A 21,635-nucleotide genomic window follows, 5' to 3' on the forward strand; every position below is an offset into this window, starting at 1 on the left:
CTTCCCTTACCCATTTCCTTCGCTTACCCCCAATTTACCCCAATCCTTCCTTTTCCTTGCCTTTCCCTCCCTCCCCTTCCACCCCTCTTCCTCCCCTTCCACCCCCCCTTCCTTCCCCCTCCCTCTCCTTCCTTCCTTCCGTCCCCCCCCTTCCCTCCCTCTCCCCCTTCCTTCCCAACCCTATCCCTCTTCCTTCCTTCCTTCCCTCCCCTTCTCACCATCCTCCCATTCCCCCTTCCCCTCCCAATCATTCTTCCTTCCTTATCTCAATATCATCACCATCCCACTCTCCCACTTCTCATCTTGACCCATCTCCTGCTTTTGTGCCCATCCTCCCTTTTGCCCCTCTGTCTCTCTTAACTCCCTGTCACCCTTTCTCTCCGTTCTCTGCCCTCTGTTGATGCCTCTCAGTTTCCTTGCCCTGACAATTTAGAAATGTTTAGGGGACCTGCTGCGACTCTGACAGGTGCTGGCAAGTCGCCGAAAAAATCGAGGTGGGACAGGCCCTTTAGTCACCCCTCGGCTCTCTGATTTTTCTTCTCCACCTTCTTCAGTTTCCCATTACTCCTGGTCAACTTCCCCATCCCCTCTCCCCACTCTCCATTCAGGCCCAATATTTTTTTCTTTCTCCTTGATAGGCAAACAAGATTCTCTTTCTGCCTTATTATATTGCCTTGTATTGTGTTGGTGGTTCACACTATTATGAGTGTTGTAGAGTGTTAGATATTATTGCTGATGTTTCATCTATTAGATTTTCTGTCCGTTCTGCGTTCATGTTTTATAGGATCTGCCAAATGCCACAGCATTTCTTTTTCAGTAAAAAACGCCGTATCATCCTGTTATTGTGTCTAGGCTGATTGGTCACTAATTTTTATCCTCTTTCTGTGATATCTTATTTGATGTAATCTTCCTTTTGATTGACCATGGAGGATGTGTATTATTAGATTCTAGATTGGCTTCCTCATTAAAAATTTAAACACAATTTAAGACCATTGTGTGTTGGAAGTAGTTTGCTGCTTCTCACAATTTGCAACTATTTTTTTATAGTCCTCGCGCTAGAAACCTCCAGTGGTGGAGTTTATGTCTGAGTAGGGAATGCTAACAATAGCAAAACCAAGGAAGGAGGAGATCCTTTAATAAACTCCCGGTTTGCAATTTTAGCGCTTAAGCTGTCTGATGCTGCACAATAACTAATGGATTATTGCAAACCTTGTGTGTGGATTGTGTTTTGCTTTGTTGACAGTTTTGTGCAGGACCTTCTAAAAATTATCCGATGGGATGGATGTTGCTTTGCCCCAGAGTTGCCAAAGAGGAACTTAAAAGCATTAGAAATGCCACAATTATAATACATTGGCAGGCAATAATTAAACAATATGCTTAATACAGCCACAGGAAAAAAACAGCAATTAAATTACAATAATGTAGCTGTCTAAAGCACATGGTTAATCTTTTAATACCCATTGGTCTTGTAACATTTTCATTGATCATTAGAATGCTACCATGTAACTTCAGGTGCCCAATACACTATAATGTACATTTACAAGAAAATAGTTGTGAAATTAAGAATGTAATTGCATGTAAGGTATTTAACCAAAATGGAGTTAGCAACTCTAAGACTTACAGCCAATTCCACATTGTTCATACAATCGTGGCACATTGCTCTAACTACCCAACAGGTCCCAAACATATTACATTTCAATCCAAACAAATAGTGGGTAGTGCTGCAAAATCTGTTGATAATATGCAACTTTATGCTTCACAAGAACAACAAAGGGGGAGATGACAATCTGTTTGGATGTTTTGTGGTTTACTTTCCTTGTGGACCAGGTCGAGTTGGAGCAATGTTTGTAGGAGCTTAGAAGCGCAAGTGGGGACCTCATTGAAACTTACAGAATAGTGGATGGCCTGTGAATGTGGAGAGGTTGTTCCGCTGGTGGGAGAATCTAGGACCAGAGTGCACGGTCTCAGAATAAAAGGACACGCCTTTGAAAAGAAGGAGGAAGAATTTTGTTAGTCAGAGTGTGGTGAATCGGTGGAATTAATTAACACTGACAACTGTGGTGGCCAAGTCCTGGGGTGTTTTTAAAATGGAGAATGACTGGTTCTTGATTAGTAAGGGTCTCAAAAGTTACGGGGAAAAGACAGGAGAATGGGTTTGAGAGGGAAAGATGGATCAGCCATGATTGAATGGTGGAGTAGATTCTTTGGGCTAAATGGCCTAATTCTGCTCCTATGACTTATGAATTATGAATTATGAACAAGAATTACGTCAAGGACCTTCACCATTCCAGGTGATTGCCCTGCCCCTGAAGGAGAATCTCTCTGTTTAAAATATACACCTTAGACTATGTACATCCCCGGGCTTCCAGTGATGGCATCATGCTGGATATTTTATTAAAGACAAGCACTTCCTCCCAAATTCCTGGCTGTTTGGCTCCATCTTTAACATGCACCAAATTGCCATGTAATTGTGGTAGGGAGAGCTGGCTGCTTGACTCTCCTGAAGCTCTGCCTGGGAGATAAACTGGAGGCTGGCACCTCTAACAATTCAGTACTGCTACACTGATGTAGTCAGTTACATTATCCGTTCAAGTGCAAATCAGACAGTGAAAATTCAGCCAATCTGGCATAAAATAGTGAGATGGATCTTTACTGGCTAACCACTGTCATGATGTTACCAAATGTGTTCTTTAAATGTGTAGGAACAAACTGCAAATGCTGGTTTAAACGAAAGATAGATACAAAAAGCCAGATTAACTCAGCGGGTCAGGCAGCATCTCTGGAGAAAAGGAATAGGTGATGTTTTGGGTCAAGACCCTTTTTAAGTCTGAAGTAGGGCCTTGACCCAAAACGTCACCTATACCTTTTCTCCAGAGATGCTGCCTGACCCGTGGAGTTACTCCAGCATTTTGTGACTATCTTCTTTAAATGTTTCCTCAATTTATTAATGGGGTTCTAATGCACATGTTATCAACTGCAAGCTATGGGAGTGTCTGAATAATCACTAAGTAAAAATGGATAAAGTGCTCAGTGGGAGGATATTTTTGGATCTCTGCAATTACATCAACTTTATGCAACAAAATGCAACAAGATATTTCACAGGAATTGTCAACCACAGCAGAATAAATTGGCCAGATGATTGAAAGGGAGACCAAGTAGTAGTTTTTAAGGCAGGAGAAAATAGTAGAAGATGGAGAATTTGGGAAGTTAATTCCAGAGTTTAGAGCCATAGTAACTGACAGGTGTGTAGGTTAATAATGTGGTTAAATTTAGATTTCACTCATTAAACTTTTACTTTTATCAGATTGGTTCTGATTGCAAAGAAGGATACTTCACTCACTGCACATCTATCCACTGAATGTGCCCAATCATCAAATGTTCTCAATTTTTTCCAAGGGACATCATGTTTCTCAATGCTTGCATCAGAATTGTGTGTATAAATGGAACCAAACAGAAGGAAATAAAACGTAGTTTAAATAAAATGGTGTTTTTCTCCCAGAATAAAAGACATAATTGTTTTTAGTTTCTCATGAATGTAATGATATGAATCGAATGCACAGCTATGTAATTCTGCTTTGTTTTATTATTGTATTTATCAATGGAAGGCATAAGATAATTTCTTATTTGGAAGTCTATGCATTCCTTTATGATCAATTAACATTCCTGAAAGACCAAATAGCAAAAGTTTAATGAGTATTTTTTATGGTAATTAAAACTAGCAACATGAAGTATTAGGAACGTGTGGGAAAAGGACACTGGCCCCTCAAATCTGGTCTGCCATTCAAAACAATCAAGATTTTTGTCTCAACCCCCAGTTTCTGAATGTTCTTTATAAACCTCGATTATACCCATGGTCCAAAAATGTGTGTCTCTTGGTGTTGAATGTAATTATAATTGTCCTCCTGAGACAATCTCCGAGAGAAATTCTTCCTCATCTTCGTATTACAGAGGTATATTAAATGGTGAGAGGCATAGTAAGAGATATTGTGGAGAAAGAGATTATTTTCCCATAGCGAGGGTATATAAATACAGAGGGACGATTGAATGTGAAAAGTAAAGAGGTTAGAAGAGATCTGAGAGAAAAAACCCAGTTTTCACCATGAGGATGGCTGCAATCTGCAATGCATTGCCAAAGCAGGTGGTGGAGGCAGGTACTCTTATAACATTTAATAAATATCTGGATGAATTGTCAAGGCATAGAAACGTAGCTACCAAGTGCTGTGAAATTGGAGTAGTATAAATAGTTGAGGTCAGCAAAAACAGGGTAGACCGAAGGGCCTGCTTTTGTGCTCTATGATTTTGTGATTTGAGGATTTATCTAATTAGTTCCAGGGATAACGAAAGGTTAGATTGGAAAAGCTGTTGGTACTATTATAACTCTCTGGACTTTATGGACCATGGATCCAGAATATATGTGTGTTGATTCCCTTCTACGCCACTTGTTAAGGTCCTATGGGAAATCAATGCCAGCAAGCTTGGATAACTATCTTGTATATTGGTTTATAATCTGGTGCAAATTTCATTCCAAAAGGATGTATGGATAAGATAGACACAAAATGCTGGAGTAGTTCAGCGGATCAGGTAGCATCTTTGGGGAGGAAGAATGAGTCGGGACCCTTCTGCAGACTGAAAGAAGGGGTTGGAGGAAGGGGATGTGTGTGTGGTGGTGACAAATTGGAGGCAAGAAAAGACCAGGACCAATCAAGACTGACCTGAAACATCACCCATCATTTTTCTTCAGAGATGCTGCCTCACCTGAGTTACTTCAGTACTTTGTGTCTATCTTTATTATAAATCAGCATCTGCAGTTCCTTGTTTCTACAAGGGTGTATGGATAGTTGGTCTGGCCATTTAGTAGAAACATTAAAATTGGGGATTATGTCCTTATGAGGATGTCCCTAACAAATTGCTTGGAAGATTGTCTGTATCACACTGATATATCGGATTATTCGGGTGTCATGTTTAATATTCAAGTCTCTATTTCTCTTATGGCCTGTGATAATTCATGGCAAATTTAACCATATAGTGAGTTATGTAGAGGCTCAAGTAAAACACTGAAACAGTATGTTCCAGGGTGCTCCCAAATGCCTCACCAGATGAGTAATGGAAGGATAGGAATCTCACTGTCCCAATTCATTATTCTGTGAAAATGTAGCAGCAGCCCTTCACTAAACCTTCATTTATGCTTCACACGTTATTTTCCTTTCAATGGCACAAGATGGTAGGGGGTCGTGTGGCATAAATTTGACCCTGATGATCATTGTAAGATGGAACAGGTCAGCTAAGACCTCACTGTCAACCTCAGTTAATTCTGTGAATGACAGCTTAGTTACTTTTGTGGACTGCCATAAGATAAAGGTAAGTAGATTGCTGTTGACTTTTCATTCCCAGATTCAAAACTGCAGTTGCTGGAAATCTGAAACAAAAACAGAAAATGCGAGAAGCACCTATCAGGTCAGGCAGTATCTGTGCAAAGAGAAACAAAGTTAACATGTGTAGAAAAGAACTGCTGATGCTGGTTTAAATCGAAGGTAGACACAAAATGCTGGAGTAACTCAGCGGGATGGGCAGCATCTCTGGAGAGAAGGAATGGGTATTTTTCTTTCTCTTCTCTCCAGTGATGCTGCCTGTCCCACTGAGTTACTCCAGCATTTTGTGTCTACCAACAGAGTTAACATTTCAGGTTGAAGACCCATCGTTAGAACTGGGAATGAGCGAAAACAAATTGGTTGCAGAGGGATATGCGAAAGGGGTGGATAGTACTGTGAATATCTCTATTAAGGACTTAGCAGTGTTGGTGTGGGGAAAGTTGTTGATGAAGTTATCTCTTTCTTCAGGCAATAAGGGAGTTTAGAGAAAAGGAAAACAAACAAAGGGATCAAAAAGCTGCAAAATGTAGAGTTGGGTAAGTAACACACAGCAAATCAGATCGTGCTAGTGATGAGAAAAAATGCTAGCTTAGTTTTTTTCCCTCGACAAACCCAGCATGACCTGCTGGACATTTCCTACAGTGCACTCCATAATGTTTGGGATAAAGACCCATCATTTATTTATTTGCCCCTGTACTCCACAATTTGAGATTTGTAATAGAAATAATCACATGCGGTTAAAGTGCTCATTGTCAGATTTTAATAAAAGCCATTTTTTATACATTTTGGTTTCACCATGTAGAAATTACAGCAGTGTTTATACATAGTCCTCTCATTTCAGGGCACCATAATGTTTGGGACATGGCTTCACAGGTGTTTGTAATTGCTCAGGTATGTTTAATTGCCTCCTTAATGCAGGTATAAGAGAGCTCTCAGCACCTAGTCTTTCCTCCAGTCTTTCTATCTTTCCAAGTCCCTGTGCCAATGGAAGTCAAAGAAGCCATTCTGAGTCTGAGGAGCAAGAATAAAACTGTTAGAGACATCAGCCAAACCTCAGGCTGACCAAAATCAACTGTTTGGAACATCAATAAGAAGAAAGAGAGCACTGGTGAGCTTATAATCACAAAGGGACTGGCAGGCCAAGGAAGACCCCCCACAGCTGGTGACAGAAGAATTCTCTCTACAATAAAGACAAATCCCCAAACACCTGTCGGACAGATTAGAAACACTCTTCAGGTGTGGATTTGTCAATGACCATTCTCTGGGGAGACTTCATGAACAGAAATACAGAGACTACACTGCAAGATGCAAACCATTGGTTAGCTGGAAAAATAGGATGGCCAGGTTACAGTTTGCCAAGAAGTACTTAAAAGAGCAACCACAGTTTTGAAAAAAATTCTGGTGGACAGATGAGATGAAGTTTAACATATCAGAGTGATGGCAAGAGCAAAGTATGGAGGAGAGAAAGAACTGCCCAAGATCTAAAGCATACCACCTCATCTGGAAACACGGTGGTGAGGTGTTATGGCCTGAGCATGTATGGCTGCTGAAGGTACTGGCTCACTTATCTTCATTGATGATACAACTGCTGATGGTAGTAGCATAATGAATTCTGTAGTGTATAGACACATCCTATAGAGAAAATCCTATAGCAGGGAAAATGTTGGTTACTATAGGCCAGTGAGCTTAAGAAGCAACTGCAAATGCTGGTTTAAACCGAAGATAGACACAAAAGCTGGAGTAACTCAGCGGGACAGGCAGCATCTCTGAAGAGAAGGAATGGGTGACGTTTTGGGTTGAGACCCTTCTTCAGACATCTGTAGTCGGAAAGTTACTAGAGAGTATTCTGTGGGATAGGATATGCAGGCATTAGGGATAGTCAGAATGGTCTTGTACGTGGGAGGCCGTGTGTCACAAATCTGATTGAAGACGTGACATAAAAGGTTGATGAGGGCTGTAGTTGTTGTATTCATAGATTTCAGTAAGACATTTGATGAGGTTCCACATGATAGGCTGTTCTGGACTATTAGATTGCATGGGATCCAAGGAGGAATAACTGAATGGATAGCAAATTGACTTCATGGAAGGAAGCAGAGGGTGATGGTGGAAGGTTGCCTCTTGGACTGGAGGCCTGTAGTGGTGTGCCTCAGGGTTCAGTGCTGGGCCTTGTTTGTCATCTACATCATAGATTTGGATGAGAACATACATGGCAAGACTAGCAAATTTGCTGGTGATACAAAAGTGGGTGATTTTGCAGATAGCGAAGATGGTTGTGAAAAATTGCAGTGGGATCTTGATCGATTGGCCAGGTAGGCTGAGGAATGGTTGATGGAATTTAATACAGAGAAATGTGAGCTGTTGCATTTTGGGAAGTCTAACATGGCAGGAACTACACAGTGAATGATAGGGCTCTTGGGAATGTTGTAGAGCAGAGGGATCTAGCAGTGCAGGTGCATGGTTCCTTGGTCGAGTCGCAGGTAGATAAGGTGGTCAAAAAGACTTTTGGCACATTGGCCTTCGTCAGTTAGAGTATCGAGTGTAGAAGTTGGGAGGTAATGTTGCAGTTGTATAAGAAGTTGGTGAGATCTCATTCAGAGTATTGTGTTCAGTTCTGGGCACCATGTTGTAGGAAAGCTGGAAAGACTACAGAGAAGATTTATGAGGATGTTGCCTGGACTAGAGGGTCTGAGCTATAGGGAAAGGTTAAGTAGGCCGGGATTCTATTCCTTGGAATGCAGAAGGATGAGGGTTGATCTTATAAAGGTGTATAAAATCACGAGAGGAATAGAATGGGTAGATGCACAGAGTCTCTTGCCCAGAGTAGGTGAATTGAGGACCAGAGGGCATAGGTTTAAGATGAAGGAAAATATTTAATAGGTATCTGAGGTGTAGCTTTTTCACACAAAGTGTCATGGGTGTATGGAACAAGCTGCCAGACAAGTTAGTTGAGGCTGGGACTATCACAACATTTAAGAAATAGTTGGACAGCTACATGGAATCAGAATCAGAACCAGGATCAGAATCAGAATCCGATTTTATTTGCCAAGTATGTTTTGCAACATATGAGGAATTTCACTGGCCAGGTCAATCATACAATTAAAAGCAACAGACTCAAAAACACATTTTAACATGAACATCCACCGCAGTGACTCCTACACATTCCTCACTGTGATGGAAGGCGAAAATAAAGTTCAAGTCCTTCCTTTAGTTCTTCCTCGGTCGGGGGCCTCGAGCCCTCCGTTGATGGGACGGTCTTGACTCCCGTAGCCGGCGGCGTTCGGGCCCTCCGCGTCAAGGCGTTCAGCTCCTGCAGCGGGGGAATGTCAGCTCCCCTGCGCCGGGCGATCGAACCTCGCTTCGGGGCTGGTTGAACCTTCTACACCGTTGGAGCTCCCGACTAGCTTCTCCCGAGAATGCGAGCTCTTGATGGTAAGTCCGCAGGCCATGGTGGGAGCGATCCCAGGCAAGGGATCCGTTCCGATGTTAAGTCCGCGCCCCACGGTGGGGCTCACGACAGTCCGAGGCAGCTCCCAGCTCCAGCGATGGTAGGCTGCAGAGCCCGGAGAATGTGATCCGAAAATCAATCACATGTCCGGGAAGGTAAGAACTTGAAAAAAAAGTTTCCCCGATCTCCGCACCCCCCTCCCCCCACATAAGACAAACCGAAGTACATTAAAACAAACTCTTCAGGTTTGGATGGATATGGACCACACGCAGGCAGGTGGGGCTAGTGTAGCTGGGACATGTTGGCCAGTGTGGGCAAGTTGGGCCAAAGGGCCTGTTTCCACGCTGTATCATTCTGTGACTATGACTGTAAGTAACACATAGTCACAGAGAGTGAAAACATTGCATATATAACACCCAAGGTCAGGATCGAACCTGGTCTTTGTCACTGTAGGGCAGCAGCAGCTCTACCAGCTACGTCACTGTGCTGGCCACCTCTGGTCTTTTCTTCTCTGGTCATTGTCCAACCATCTGCCTATCTAAAACCTCCCTCACCTGTATCAACCTATAATCTGCCAGGCTTTGTCCTGCCTCTCTTTGCTTCCAGCTTTTTTCCCAACTCCCCGACAATCGCTGAAAACGGGTTCCAATCCTAAGCATCACCAGTCCATGTTCTCCAGAGATGCCACCTGATCTGCTGAGTTACTCCAGCGCTTGTGTCTTTATTTTTTTTAAGAATGCATTATTGTCTTATAGCAGAACTGTCTGTACTTCAGCTGTGTGGTCATGTTTTGCAAAGCTGAGAATGCAAGATAAATATAGAACATACCTTTTTGCTGTATACATCATATTCTAATTATGATCTTATTATTGTATTCTGCAGAGGCCATTGAGTTGAATGCTCATTTATATAAATCCACCCAAAAAATGCTGTGTTGCTAGAACACGATGAAGAGTAGCAGTACCAAGTTCAGCCCTAATGGCCATTCCATTATTCAATGTGATCATTACCAATCTTTTTACTTCAATACCACTTTCCTGGTGGTAATTTATATATTTTAACTCACTTAACATCACTTAAATCTATCTTTCTGGAAATCGATGGATGCCCTAACTGGTTGGCCCTTTATTTTGAAACTATAGACTCTTGGTTCTACTTACCTTAGCGAGGGGAAATATCAATTCCATATCTTCTCTATGAAGACCAGAGTTGAAAGTCAAGTTATCTTGTAGCAGAGCAAGGTTTTACATGTTCCTTGATATCTTAGCATTGGTTGAGAAATTTGTTTCCTCATTATTTTGGTTGGATTTGGTTCTGCCTCCCACTTTCATTCTCTGGCATTATTCCTCTTCCTACCCCAAAACATTGTCACTGCTCACGTAACATTAAACTTCCTCTGCCATGGTTAATAAACATGGCAGTTCTTATTGATACACAGAATGACCAGTTCCAAGTCCCTCTTTCCTCAGAAAACATGCTATTTAAATGGCAACACTTGAGCTGTATCACATCTTTGCTGACATTGGTGATCTACAGCAACCTTGAATATAACCTGGAGAAACCAGGAATTGCAGATGCTGGCATACAAAAATAGATAAAGTGCTGGAGTAACTTAGTGGGTTAGGCAACATCTCTGGAGAACATGGATATGTGATGTTTTGGGATAGGACCCTTTTTTCAAAGTCCCACCTGCCTGCAGTTGAGGGGTGGGGATATGCCTATCCAATTTATTTTTAAAATCAATGGTTGGGGAAGCTCATTCCACCGACAAGGCCTGCTAAAGAGATCATATTACCCCTAAACTTCTGAGTTGCTCATGTCCTCTTGTGTCTTTTTCTATTCTCAAAGGGAAAAAAATTGTATTGTAACCTCTTGTGCGCCTTATCAATAATATATTGCCCAAGTAGATTGCGTTGCCCAAGTAGACAATGATTAAAGTCACTTTCTGCATCTTAGCCTCAGGATCCTTCGAGGTGGTTGCCACATCACCCCTCATTGAAGAGACCATCTAATCTCCATGCCCAAGGAGAGGAAGTTCATCTTATTTTCCTTTTAGATCACAGAACCAGATAGAGAATGTACAGGCATTGCTGGCTTCACCAAGATATGTCTACATTGGCTACGTGTATTCTTATGTAGACTTTTGACTTTAGAGATGCAGCGTGGAAACGGTCCACCGAGTCTGCGCCGCCCAGCGGCCATCCCGTACACTAGCAGTATCCTACACACAAGGGAGCAATTCACAATTTAGAGACGCCAACTAATTTACAAACGTATACGTCTTTGGATTGTGGGTGGAAATCGATGCACCTGGAGAAAACCCACAAGATCACATGTACAGTAGAATGACCAAACTCCATACAGACAGCACCCGTAGTCAGGATAGAACCTGGGTCTTCAGCACAGTATGGTAGCAACCCTAACGCTGTGCCACTGTGCCACCCTTTTGGCTCTTGTCCTGCCTCTTTGGCTATGTTCTGCCAGGATCCCTTAGGTGTTGGTGGGTCTATTGTGACCCATGTGCAGAAAGAATGTGCTTGTTGTGAGTATTGTTCTTCACCAAAGGTGGACACAAAAAGCGAGAGTAATTCAGCGGGACAGGCAGCATCTCTGGAGAAAGGGAATGGGTGACATTCCCGGTCGAGACCCTTCTTTCTTCACCATTCTTGGAGTACACTGCCACCCATTGCAGCATCCATTCCTTCATGGCCATTACTAATGTGCAGTGTAAATTGTCTGGTGGTATATTCCTTTAAAGAGCTCTCTGTGAAGATAGCGTCTGCTGTGTTACATTGTAACAACTGTGACAACCTTGCAAGTCATTGGGAAAGCTGGAGTAACTCAGCGGGACTGGCAGCATCTCTGGAGAGAAGGAATGGGTGACATTTCGGGTCGAGTCCTTCTTCAGAATGGTTAGGGATAAGGAAAACGAGAGATATAGACGGTGATGTGGAGAGAGAATGAACAATGAATGAAAGATATGCAAAAAAAGTTACGATGATAAAGGAAACAGGCCATTGTAAGCTGTTTGTAGGGTGAAAATGAGAAGCTAGTGTGACTTGGGTGGGGGAGTAATAGAGAGAGAGGGAATGCTGGGGCTACCCGAAGTGAGAGAAATCTAAATGCATACCACTGGGCTGTAAGCGAAATATGAGATGCTGTTCCTCCAGTTTGCATTTAGCCTCACTGACAATGGAGGAGACCAAGGACAGAAAGGTCTGTGCAGGAATGGGAAGGAGAATTAAAGTGTCCAGCAACCGGGAGATCAGAGGTAGACCCGAAATGCTGAACTCAGCGGGTGAGGCAGCATCTATGGAGAGAAGGAATTGGTGAAGTTTCAGGTTGAAACCCTTCTTCAACTTGTCCAGCAACCAGGAGATCAGGTTGGTTCACGCGGGCTGAGCGAAGGTGTTCTGCAAAGTTTGCGTTTGGTCTCCGATATTTAAGGGTCCACATCTTGAACAATGGATACAGTAGATGAGGTTGGAGGAGGTGCAAGTGAACCTCTGCCGAACCTGAAAGGACTGCAGGCCTTAGAAATGCAGGCCTAAAATCACTTCAGACTGGTTTATACAGTGTAATGTCAACAACCAAAACACCAAGACCACAGTAAAAGATGCTTCAGTATAGATGTTACTTAAGATTGCACAATGTAATCTTTAATGAATATTTATGCAAAATGGTTTGCATAATTCACACATTCTTTGACAATTGGTAGCAGTACTTGAGATACCGAAGTCAGCTCTTGGATTATTTCAGAGTTATATCCACTGATGATGAAAATTCTTCTGTTGCACTAACAGGAAAGAAGTCAGCTCTTGATGAGTTGAGTTTAGTTTATTGTCACGTGTACCGAGGTACAGTGAACAGCTTTCAGATCCATTCAGAGATGGTCCCCTCTAACTGACCACCATTACACTGACGAGGCTGACCATTTTACAGTGAAGGCTTCTCGATCCCATATGTGTTGCATTGATTATCCTTCAGAGTGAGCTGAAGGAACATGTTTAAGAAGGAACTGCAGATGCTGGAAAATCCAAGGTAGACAAAAATGCTGAAGAAACTCAGCGGGTGAGGCAGCATCTATGGAGCGAAGAAAATAGGCGACGTTTCAGGTCAAGACCATTCTTCAGACTGATGTGGGGGTGGGGGGGCTGGAAGAAGAAAGGAAGAGGCAGAGACAGTGGCTGAGGGAGAGCTGGGATGGGGAAGAGAAAGCAGGGACTATCTGAAATTGGAGAAGTCAATGTTCATACCGCTGGGATGTAAACTGCCCAAGCGAAATATGAGGTGCTGCTCCTCCAATTTAGGTCAATTTTGGTCGAATATGTCCATGGTACACCTCAAACAAAGATTGTTTGACGTACCCTACAAAGAGGCAGGCATAGCTTGGGCCCATGCCTTGTATTTGGAGGAAATGGGAGGAGTCAAACGAAAAGTTGTTAAGGGTAAGGATCAGCTCCGCTAGGCGGAGGAGAGTAATGTAGATGGCGATTGGTTGGTTCTGCGGTCGAGGAAGAAACGGAGGGCTTTAAGACCCTCCTGGTGGAGGATGGAGGTGTAGAGTGACTGGACATTAATGGTGAAGATGAGGGAATGGGGGCCTGTAAAACGGAAGTCATGGAGTAGATGAAGAGTGTGTGAGGTGTCTTAAACATAGGTAGGGAGGGACTTAACCAGGGGGGATTGGATGGAGTCGAGGAATGTGGGCGCGGGCCAGTGTAGGGGCCCAGGGCCTGCAGGCGGTCGAGTCGCGGAGTGTTGGTGGCAGGAGCAGGTGGGAGGCGGGCGAGTTTAAGGTTCTTGGTGGAGACCAGGTGGGCCAGGAATCGTTTATTGAAGACGTGGATCTGCCGTAGGATGAAGTAGACTTGGGGTCTGTTGCAGGTCTGGGTGAGTGAGGCCAGAGGTATCGGGAGAGTCAAAACGAGGTCCTGCTGGTGCCGGCGCATCGTAGCCAGAGTAGACCGCAGGACACGGACGGAGAACTGCCATGTACCGCAGATAGCCAGTCGGTATCTATAGTCGTTCTTTCTCGCCTTATCCCTGTCTTGACACCATAAGTTATTGCTGCTTGCACAACATTCATTTATAAGTGACGATAGACACAAAATACTGGAGTAATTTAGCGAGACAGGCAGCCTCTCTGGAGAAAAGGAATAGGTGATGTTTCGGGTAAAGACCCTTCATCAGACTTCATCAGACTAATTATTTATTGGCATTGGGATGAATTGCTTAATTTTATGAAAAATATAAGTGTTTTGTTTAATGTAGTGAGAGAATTTTTTGTCAAATGTGAATTTAAGAAACATTTTTGGAGGGAGAATTTGTTTTTGGACATTTGCTGACCAGGTTCAATAATGAAGGCCAGATTAAAGGTGTCTATGAAAGTGCAGCAGACGCTTTGTTCTGTGGTGGAGTAGAATGTAGATAAAGCTACAGAGTTATAAAGTTATACACCGTGAAAACAGGCCCCTCATCCCACCTTGCTCATGCCAAGCACACTGGCTTGTTTCATTTGCCCCCAAACCATTCCCATCCATAAATTATGTCTAGATTTCTTCTAAATGTCCTAGTTCCAATTGTTTTTATAGCTTCCTCTGGCTCATTCCAAATAGGGACTAACCTCGGAACGAAAATCCTGTCCCTGACGTCCCTCTCTCTTCTCTCACCTTAAAGGGCCTGTCCCATTTACGTGTCCTTGGCATGCAAATTACGCGACCTCGTGGTTGCGTTGAGCCGCAACGGTCCCGCGAAGGATGGGCGCGATTACATGCGTATGCACAGCCTTCTGGAGCGTGTGACGTAATTTGAAGATGGACACAAAATGCTGGAGTAACTCAGCGGGACCGGCAGCATCGCTGGAGAGAAGGAATGGGTGACGTTTGGGTCCCACTTACGTGTCCTTGGCACGCAAATGGGCGTCCCACTTATGTGTCCTTGGCACGGAAATTACGCGACCTCATGGTCGTGTTGAGGCGCACAAGCATCGTGTGGTCGCAAGGGGCCGGTCCCACTGAGAAGCGTGGAGGGGTATGTAGCTGAAATTTTGTAGTGAACAAAATCTTTGCGCGGCAACGGTCTGTCAAGGAACTGACGGCCAAAGTGGGACAGGCCCAAGACCCTGACGCGACGCAACGTCTCACCTTCAACAGCAGCAGAAGCAGGCAAACGATCGCCGAACTCAGCCTGGGGCTCACGGCTCTGACATCACACCTCCGGTTCCGCCCTCACTTCTACTCCCAGAGCGGGGCCAAGAAAATTGAAGATGGACACAAAATGCAGGAGTAACTCAGCGGAATCGGCAGCATCATTGGAGAGAAGCAATGGGTGACGTTTCGGGTCAAGAACCTTCTTTTCAGACTGAAGAAGAGTCTCGACACGAAACGTCACCCATTCCTTCTCTCCAGAGATGCTGCCGGTCCCGCTGAGTTACTCCAACATTTTGTGTCCATCTTCAAATGACGTCACGCGCTCCAGACGGCTGTGTGTATGCATGTAATCGCGCCCGACCTTCGCGGGACCACGAGGTTGCGTAATTTGCGTGCCAAGGACATGTAAGTGGGACAGGCCCTTAAGTTTCTGCCTACTAGTTCTTGAATCCTCTACCCTGGGAAAAATGCTTTGAGTGCTCACTGTATCTATGACCCTTGTAGTTTTTACACCTCAATAAATTCTGCCTTCTGTCTCCTAAACTCCAAGGAAAATGGTCCAACCTTTTCCTCTAACTCAAGCCCTCAAGCCCAGTTAACATCCTGCTGCATCTTTTCTGCATCCTTCCCAACTTAATTACATCTTTCCCATAGCTGAATGACCTGTACTGCATACGGTATGCAAAACGTTGTCTCACTTGGAGGCATAGTTCCATTTGAGGTAATACTCGATAGCAGCTTCTTTGAAGAGTAATGATTTTTTATATCCAGCAAAAGTAAGTCATTCACGTCTCTCTCACATATAGGTCAGCTTTAAAAGTATGCCGTTAATTGCATCCTACATTTTAAGAGCTTTTGTTCTGAGAGGGTTTTAGTTGTATTCTGTTTGAAATCTCTGATGGATACCACTAAGTATAACCAGCAATGATAATGCAGTATTGAGAGAATGTCACACAATCAGAGGTTTGACCTTTGGATGAGATCACTTCTGTTAGTTTAATATGAATCATGCACCACTGAGAGATTTTCTTCTTAATATCAAGTCAAATTACAATGCTTTGTCAACCCATTATCTGATCATTGTTCTTTTGTGGGATCTTACTGTGTGCATATTGTAGAATCCTTTATGTTGCTATTTGTATTGGCAAGTCAACATTGACAGAGCTACAAACAGAGCAGGCTTTATTAAAGACATAAGGAACTGCAGATGCTGGTTTACTAAAACAAGTGACAAAGTGCTGGATTGGGACCCTTCATCAGAATGATTCTTCAGACAAAGACCAGAAATGAAAAAGATAAAGTATGAGATGAGATAAGAATAGATGTGTGAAGGCACAGAGAATAGAAGGGGATAAGGGGAAGGAGGAGGGATATTTGCAGGTTAGTTAAAATTAGAGGATCCAATGATCATCCCATTCAGTTGTAAGTTATAGCATATTCCCCCTCTCTTCCCTTGCCCCACCTATGTTCCTTCCTCTGGCTTCACAGTTCACACTTCTTCTATCCACATTTCCATATCACACACTTTTTGCCTTTTCATATCTGGCTTTTGTCCATCCATCTGCCAAACCCTTCTCACCTCAAGCAATCTCTAACTTGCCAGGGTTTCTCCTACCTGCATTCTTTTCCAGCTTCTCCCCACACTTCAATCAGTCTGAAGAAAGGTCCTGACCCAAATCTAGAGTAAGGCATGCAGTTCTGGGTGTCAATGTTTTGGAAACAATGTTTTTGATTCATTTTGTTTCATGCTTATAGAGTCATACAGCATGGAAACAATCGTTCCACCCAATCCTTGCTCATTACAACTAAGATACCATAATCTACACTCATCCCACATGCCTCCTTTTGGCCCACATCCCTCTAAACCTCTCTTATCCATATAACAGTCCAAATTTCTTTAAAATGTTGTTACTGTACCTGTCTCAACTACCTACTCTGGCAGCTCATTTCATTTACCCGCCATCCTCTGTGTGGAAAAAGTTCCCCCTCAGGTTCCCATTAAATGTTTCCCCCTCTACCTTAAACCTATATTCTTCGATTCTTGATTCTCCTACTCTGGATAAAAGACTATGTACATTCACCCTATCTATTTCCCTCATGATTTTGTACATCTCTATAAGATCACCCCTCAGAGGCCTCTTGCACTCCAATGAATATAGCCCTAGCCTGCCCAACTTCTGTCTATGACTCGTGTCCTAGCAACAACCCCATAAACCTTCTTTGCACTCCTTCCAGCTTAACAACATCCCTCCTGTAGCCGAGTAACCAAAACTGAATACAATACTCCAAACGTGGCTTCACGAACAACTTTTACAATATAACATCCCTACTTAAGTATAAATACCCTGACTTATCTTACCTTATCTACATGTGACACCACTTTCTAGGAACAATGTACCTGCACTCCTGGACACCATGGGCACATCAGTCACTTGCCCTTCCCAATTTCCCAAACGCGTAAATCAAGATTTTCCCTTACCCATGTAAGGCCCTCTGCACATTGCCTGAGGAAACTTTCCTGAACACACTTGACAAATTCCACATCATCTAGGCCCTTGGCACTATGATAGTTCCGGTCTAAATTGGGAAAGTTAAAATCCCCAACTATGACAGTCCTATTATTGTATTGTATTGTATTGTATATCTTTATTGTCATTTCCTGAGTATTCGCATACCCAGAGGAAACAAAAAAACGTTGCTCAACCAGTGTCCATTCAGTGTACATGAAAAAATAAGTAGAAATAAAAATAAAAAATACATGTCATGAACAAATTTAACACTCTACTAAACATTCAACAGCCGTTCCGACCGGCAGCGGCACAACAGTGGCTCTGCTGCAGTGTGGGGGTTTGTGCGCGATATTTGGCAGGGGGCAAAGTCCATTTAACAGTCTTATAGCCTGTGGGAAGAAGCTGAGGAGCATCCTGCTGGTTTTGCAGCTAATGCTCCTGTACCTCTTCCCAGATGGGAGGATGGAGAAAATGTCATGCGATGGGTGGTAAGGGTCTTTGATGATGGAGATGGCTCTGTTGATACATCTCTTCCTGTATATGTCCAGCAGGAAGGGGAGTGGAGCACCAATAATCCTGCTTGCGGTCTTCACTATCCTGTCCAGTTGGTGCCGTTCGTACGCCTTGCAGCTCCCGAACCAGGAAGTGATGCCGTATGTCAGTGTGCTCTCGACAGTCCCCCTATAAAAAGTCCATAGGTGTGTGGTGGGGAGGCCTGCTTTACGTAGTCTTCGGAGAGGGTGAAGTCGCTGCTGGGCTCTCTTGACCAGAGCTGTGGTGTTGGCCGTGGACGTCAGGTCATCAGACAGATGTAGTCCTAAGAACTTCATGCTGCAGACCCTTTCCACATCAGCTCCGTCGATGTGCAGAGGTGTGTGGTGTTGTTTCCCCGCCCTCCTGAAGTCAACCACCATCTCCTTAGTTTTTCCCACGTTAAGAATGAGGTTGTGGGATTTGCACCAACCTGTGAGCAGCTCCACCTCCATCCTGTACGCCGATTCATCATTGTCACTGATGAGACCCACCACTGTTGTGTCATCAGCGAACTTGTTGATGAAGTTGTTATTGAGTCTGGCAGTACAGTCATGTGTCAGCAGACTAAACAGAAGGGGGCTTAGGACACAGCCTTGGGGTGAGCCAGTGCTCACGGCTATGGTTTTTGATGTCCTACTGCCCACCCTGACTGTCTGCTGCCGTTGCGACAGAAAGTTCAGGACCCAGTTGCATGTGCCAGCATCAACCCCCAATAGCTCCAACTTCTCCACCAGCTGCTGCGGAATGATTGTATTGAAAGCAGAGCTGAAGTCTATGAAGAGGATCCTGGCATAGGTATTTTTCCGATCGAGATGTGACAATACGAGGTTCAGTGTTGTTGAGACTGCGTCCTCTGTGGATCGGTTGGCTCTGTAGGCGAACTGCAGTGGGTCTAGGTCGGCAGGTAGACTATTTTTGATGTGCTGCATAACTAGTCGCTCAAAACACTTCATTACAATGGGTGTTAGGGCCACTGGTCGAAAGTCATTATGGCAGGCTGGGTTTGGTTTCTTCGGGACAGGGACGATGGTGGCACTCTTAAGACAGTTGGGCACTACTGCCTGGCTGAGTGAGATGTTAAAAATGTCTGTGAAGACATCTTTCAGTTGCTCGGCACAGTCTCTTAGAACGCATCCAGGAATGTTGTCCGGCCCTGCAGCTTTGCGTGGATTGACGCTGGCAAAGGCCTTTTTAACTCTGGCTGCGGACAGCCTGAGCGACTGGTCACTGGGAGATGGCAGTAGTGCACGTGTCTGGGTGCTGTTTTTAACCTCAAACCGTGCGTAGAACTCGTTCAGTTCATCTGGTAGGGAGGGGTTGTTTTGGCATATCCGCAGCGGGGGGGGGGGCTTGTAGTCAGTGATGGTCTGAAATCCCTGCCACAAGCGACGTGTGTCTTTGTCATTTGCGAAGTGGCTATTGAGTTTTTGTCCGTACAGCCTCTTCGCTTCTTTGATCCCCCGGGATAGGTTACCCCTTGCCAGTTTGTATGCTGCGTTGTCCCCAGATTTGAATGCCGCATTCCGGATTCTCAGTAGGGAACACACTTCCCCAGTTAGCCAAGGTTTCTGATTGGCACGCCTCCTGATGGTTTTTACCACCGTTACATCCTCAATACATTTATTGATGTATGCGATGACGGATTCTGTATATTCTTGGAGGTTGATGCCACATTAGTTTTGCAGATGCATGCAATCTTCTGCATATTCGTTCTTCTAACTCCCGTTGACTATTTGTGGGCCTACAGTACACTCCCCATGAGGAGATTTATCCCCTTTTTATTTTTCAAGTTCTTCTATAACCACACACAAGGAGGCTGTTTGGCCTGTCAGTTCTATGTTGACACTTGGGTACACTCCATTCCTCTACTTATTTCTTAATTTCCTTTCAACTTCTTTTCATTCTCACATTCTGAGGAGTAACGTTTTCTACACAGGTGGGTGTATGGAACAAGATGCCGGAGGAGCTAGTTGAGGCAGTATTATTGCAACGTTTAAGAAACATTTAGCCAGGTAGAAGGATAGGACAAGTTTAGAGGGATATGGCCAAACACAGGCAGATGGGACTAGTGTGGATGGAACATGTTGGTCAGTGTGGGCAAGTTGGGCCGAAGGGCCTGTTTCCACTCTGTATCACTCTATGTCCATCAACTCTCTTTTCAAGGTTTCAAGGTCATTTTATTGTCACATGTACCAGTGTGTCATCGAGTTTTGATATTAACCTACACTAAGGTAATTTTCAGTCATCAATTATTCAGAATATTGCATGGACTGCAATGATTGAAACCAATAGCCGAGATTACAGAAGCTAGGTTTGTTTTCTGCAGAATCTGGAAGAGATGATTTGCTTTAAATTCTCAAGATGTGAAGGAGAATTGATAAGATTCAGAGAGAGATGTTATTCATGTCGATAGGAGATCAGCGAACTAGTCTAAAAGTTAGATTTTTTAGCAGTTCAGAAACACTTTTACAAGGTAAAAATGGTTGGCAATGACCATGGATACTGGGTCAAATGTTAATATAAATTTAAGGTTGATAGATTTTGTTAATCAAAATATATTGAGAGATACAGCAGAAGGAAGAAATGGCATTTGTAATTAGGTCATTGCTGACTTTATTAAATGGCAAAAGTGGCTGAAGGGCCACTTTTGCTCCTCTTTACTACATTTGTTCCTCTGTTCCTAATTTGATGTGATTTTTGTTTTGTAGTTTGTTGATGTAGCCCCAGTCATGTAATGGTATTTTATGCATAGTTAACTCTCATAAAATCTCCATATTAGAACAAAACCATTGAAACAAACTACTTTGAATAGTCAATTTCTGGATTTGAAATTGCTTATATTTTGGGAATTACATAATGTAACATTGGACATTCAAATGATTGTCTTTTGTCCATTTAAAATAATAATTATTAGTGACCCTAATTTTCAAATTTATGTTCCCAATGAACAAAGTTCTATGACAGGATATGCATTTGTAAAATTAGTAAATTATTGATATCTAACTTATTTATTTGCTTTCTCTGTTATAATTAAAATTAGCTATTTATTTTGACTAAGCATGCACCAACTGTGACACATATTAGTTTTTGTGGTAAGTTCTAGCAGGTTGTGAAGAATCTTGTACTGTATCTAGTTTGACCCACTTTAATAATCAAAGGGATTGTGATTAGATTGGTGACAACTGAAGGCATGGGAACAGAAGCTGTGTGTGTGAAAACTACCACACAGAAATACATCTCCCACCAGTTATGATAAAATACTATATAATGGCAACAATACATTGTACTCTGCTACCAAAATTAATTTCATTAACTTCATTAGACTAAACTTCACTGGCAGAGAACAACTGTGAATAACATGTATGCAGAAAATGCTTGAAATACTCTGCATAAGTATAAATAGAAAGGTTTGGGTTGTTGACCTGTGTCACCATTAATAATGGTACCTGGCAAAAATAGTTTCCAAGTTGCTAAAATCCAGGAATGAGACACTTTGTGTCAGAAAATTGTGATGCCCAATTAGGATAATTTGCAGAACTATACAGAAAAGTGTGGGCAATGTGATTGCTAGAATTAGTCTACTGGGAACTGGCAGAGGCATGTTGTGTCAAATTGCTGTATGCTT

General features: G+C 43.2%; 1 protein-coding gene across 3 annotated transcripts in view; it reads left to right on the forward strand.

Annotated features, from left to right (window-relative positions):
* slain1a (SLAIN motif family, member 1a) overlaps positions 1–21,635 on the forward strand; it is a 125,951-nt gene that overhangs the window by 1,150 nt on the left and 103,166 nt on the right. The window contains exon 2 of one of the 3 annotated variants that reach the window (XM_055636775.1): positions 5,838–5,905. The exons of the other annotated variants lie outside the window; for them this stretch is intronic. The gene's annotated coding sequence lies outside the window, so the exon portion shown is untranslated. The remainder of the gene's footprint in view (positions 1–5,837; positions 5,906–21,635) is intronic. 3 annotated transcript variants of the gene reach the window in all.

This window comes from Leucoraja erinacea, chromosome 6, assembly GCF_028641065.1.
Source record: "Leucoraja erinacea ecotype New England chromosome 6, Leri_hhj_1, whole genome shotgun sequence".
In the NCBI taxonomy this organism is placed as follows: Eukaryota; Metazoa; Chordata; class Chondrichthyes; order Rajiformes; family Rajidae; genus Leucoraja; species Leucoraja erinaceus.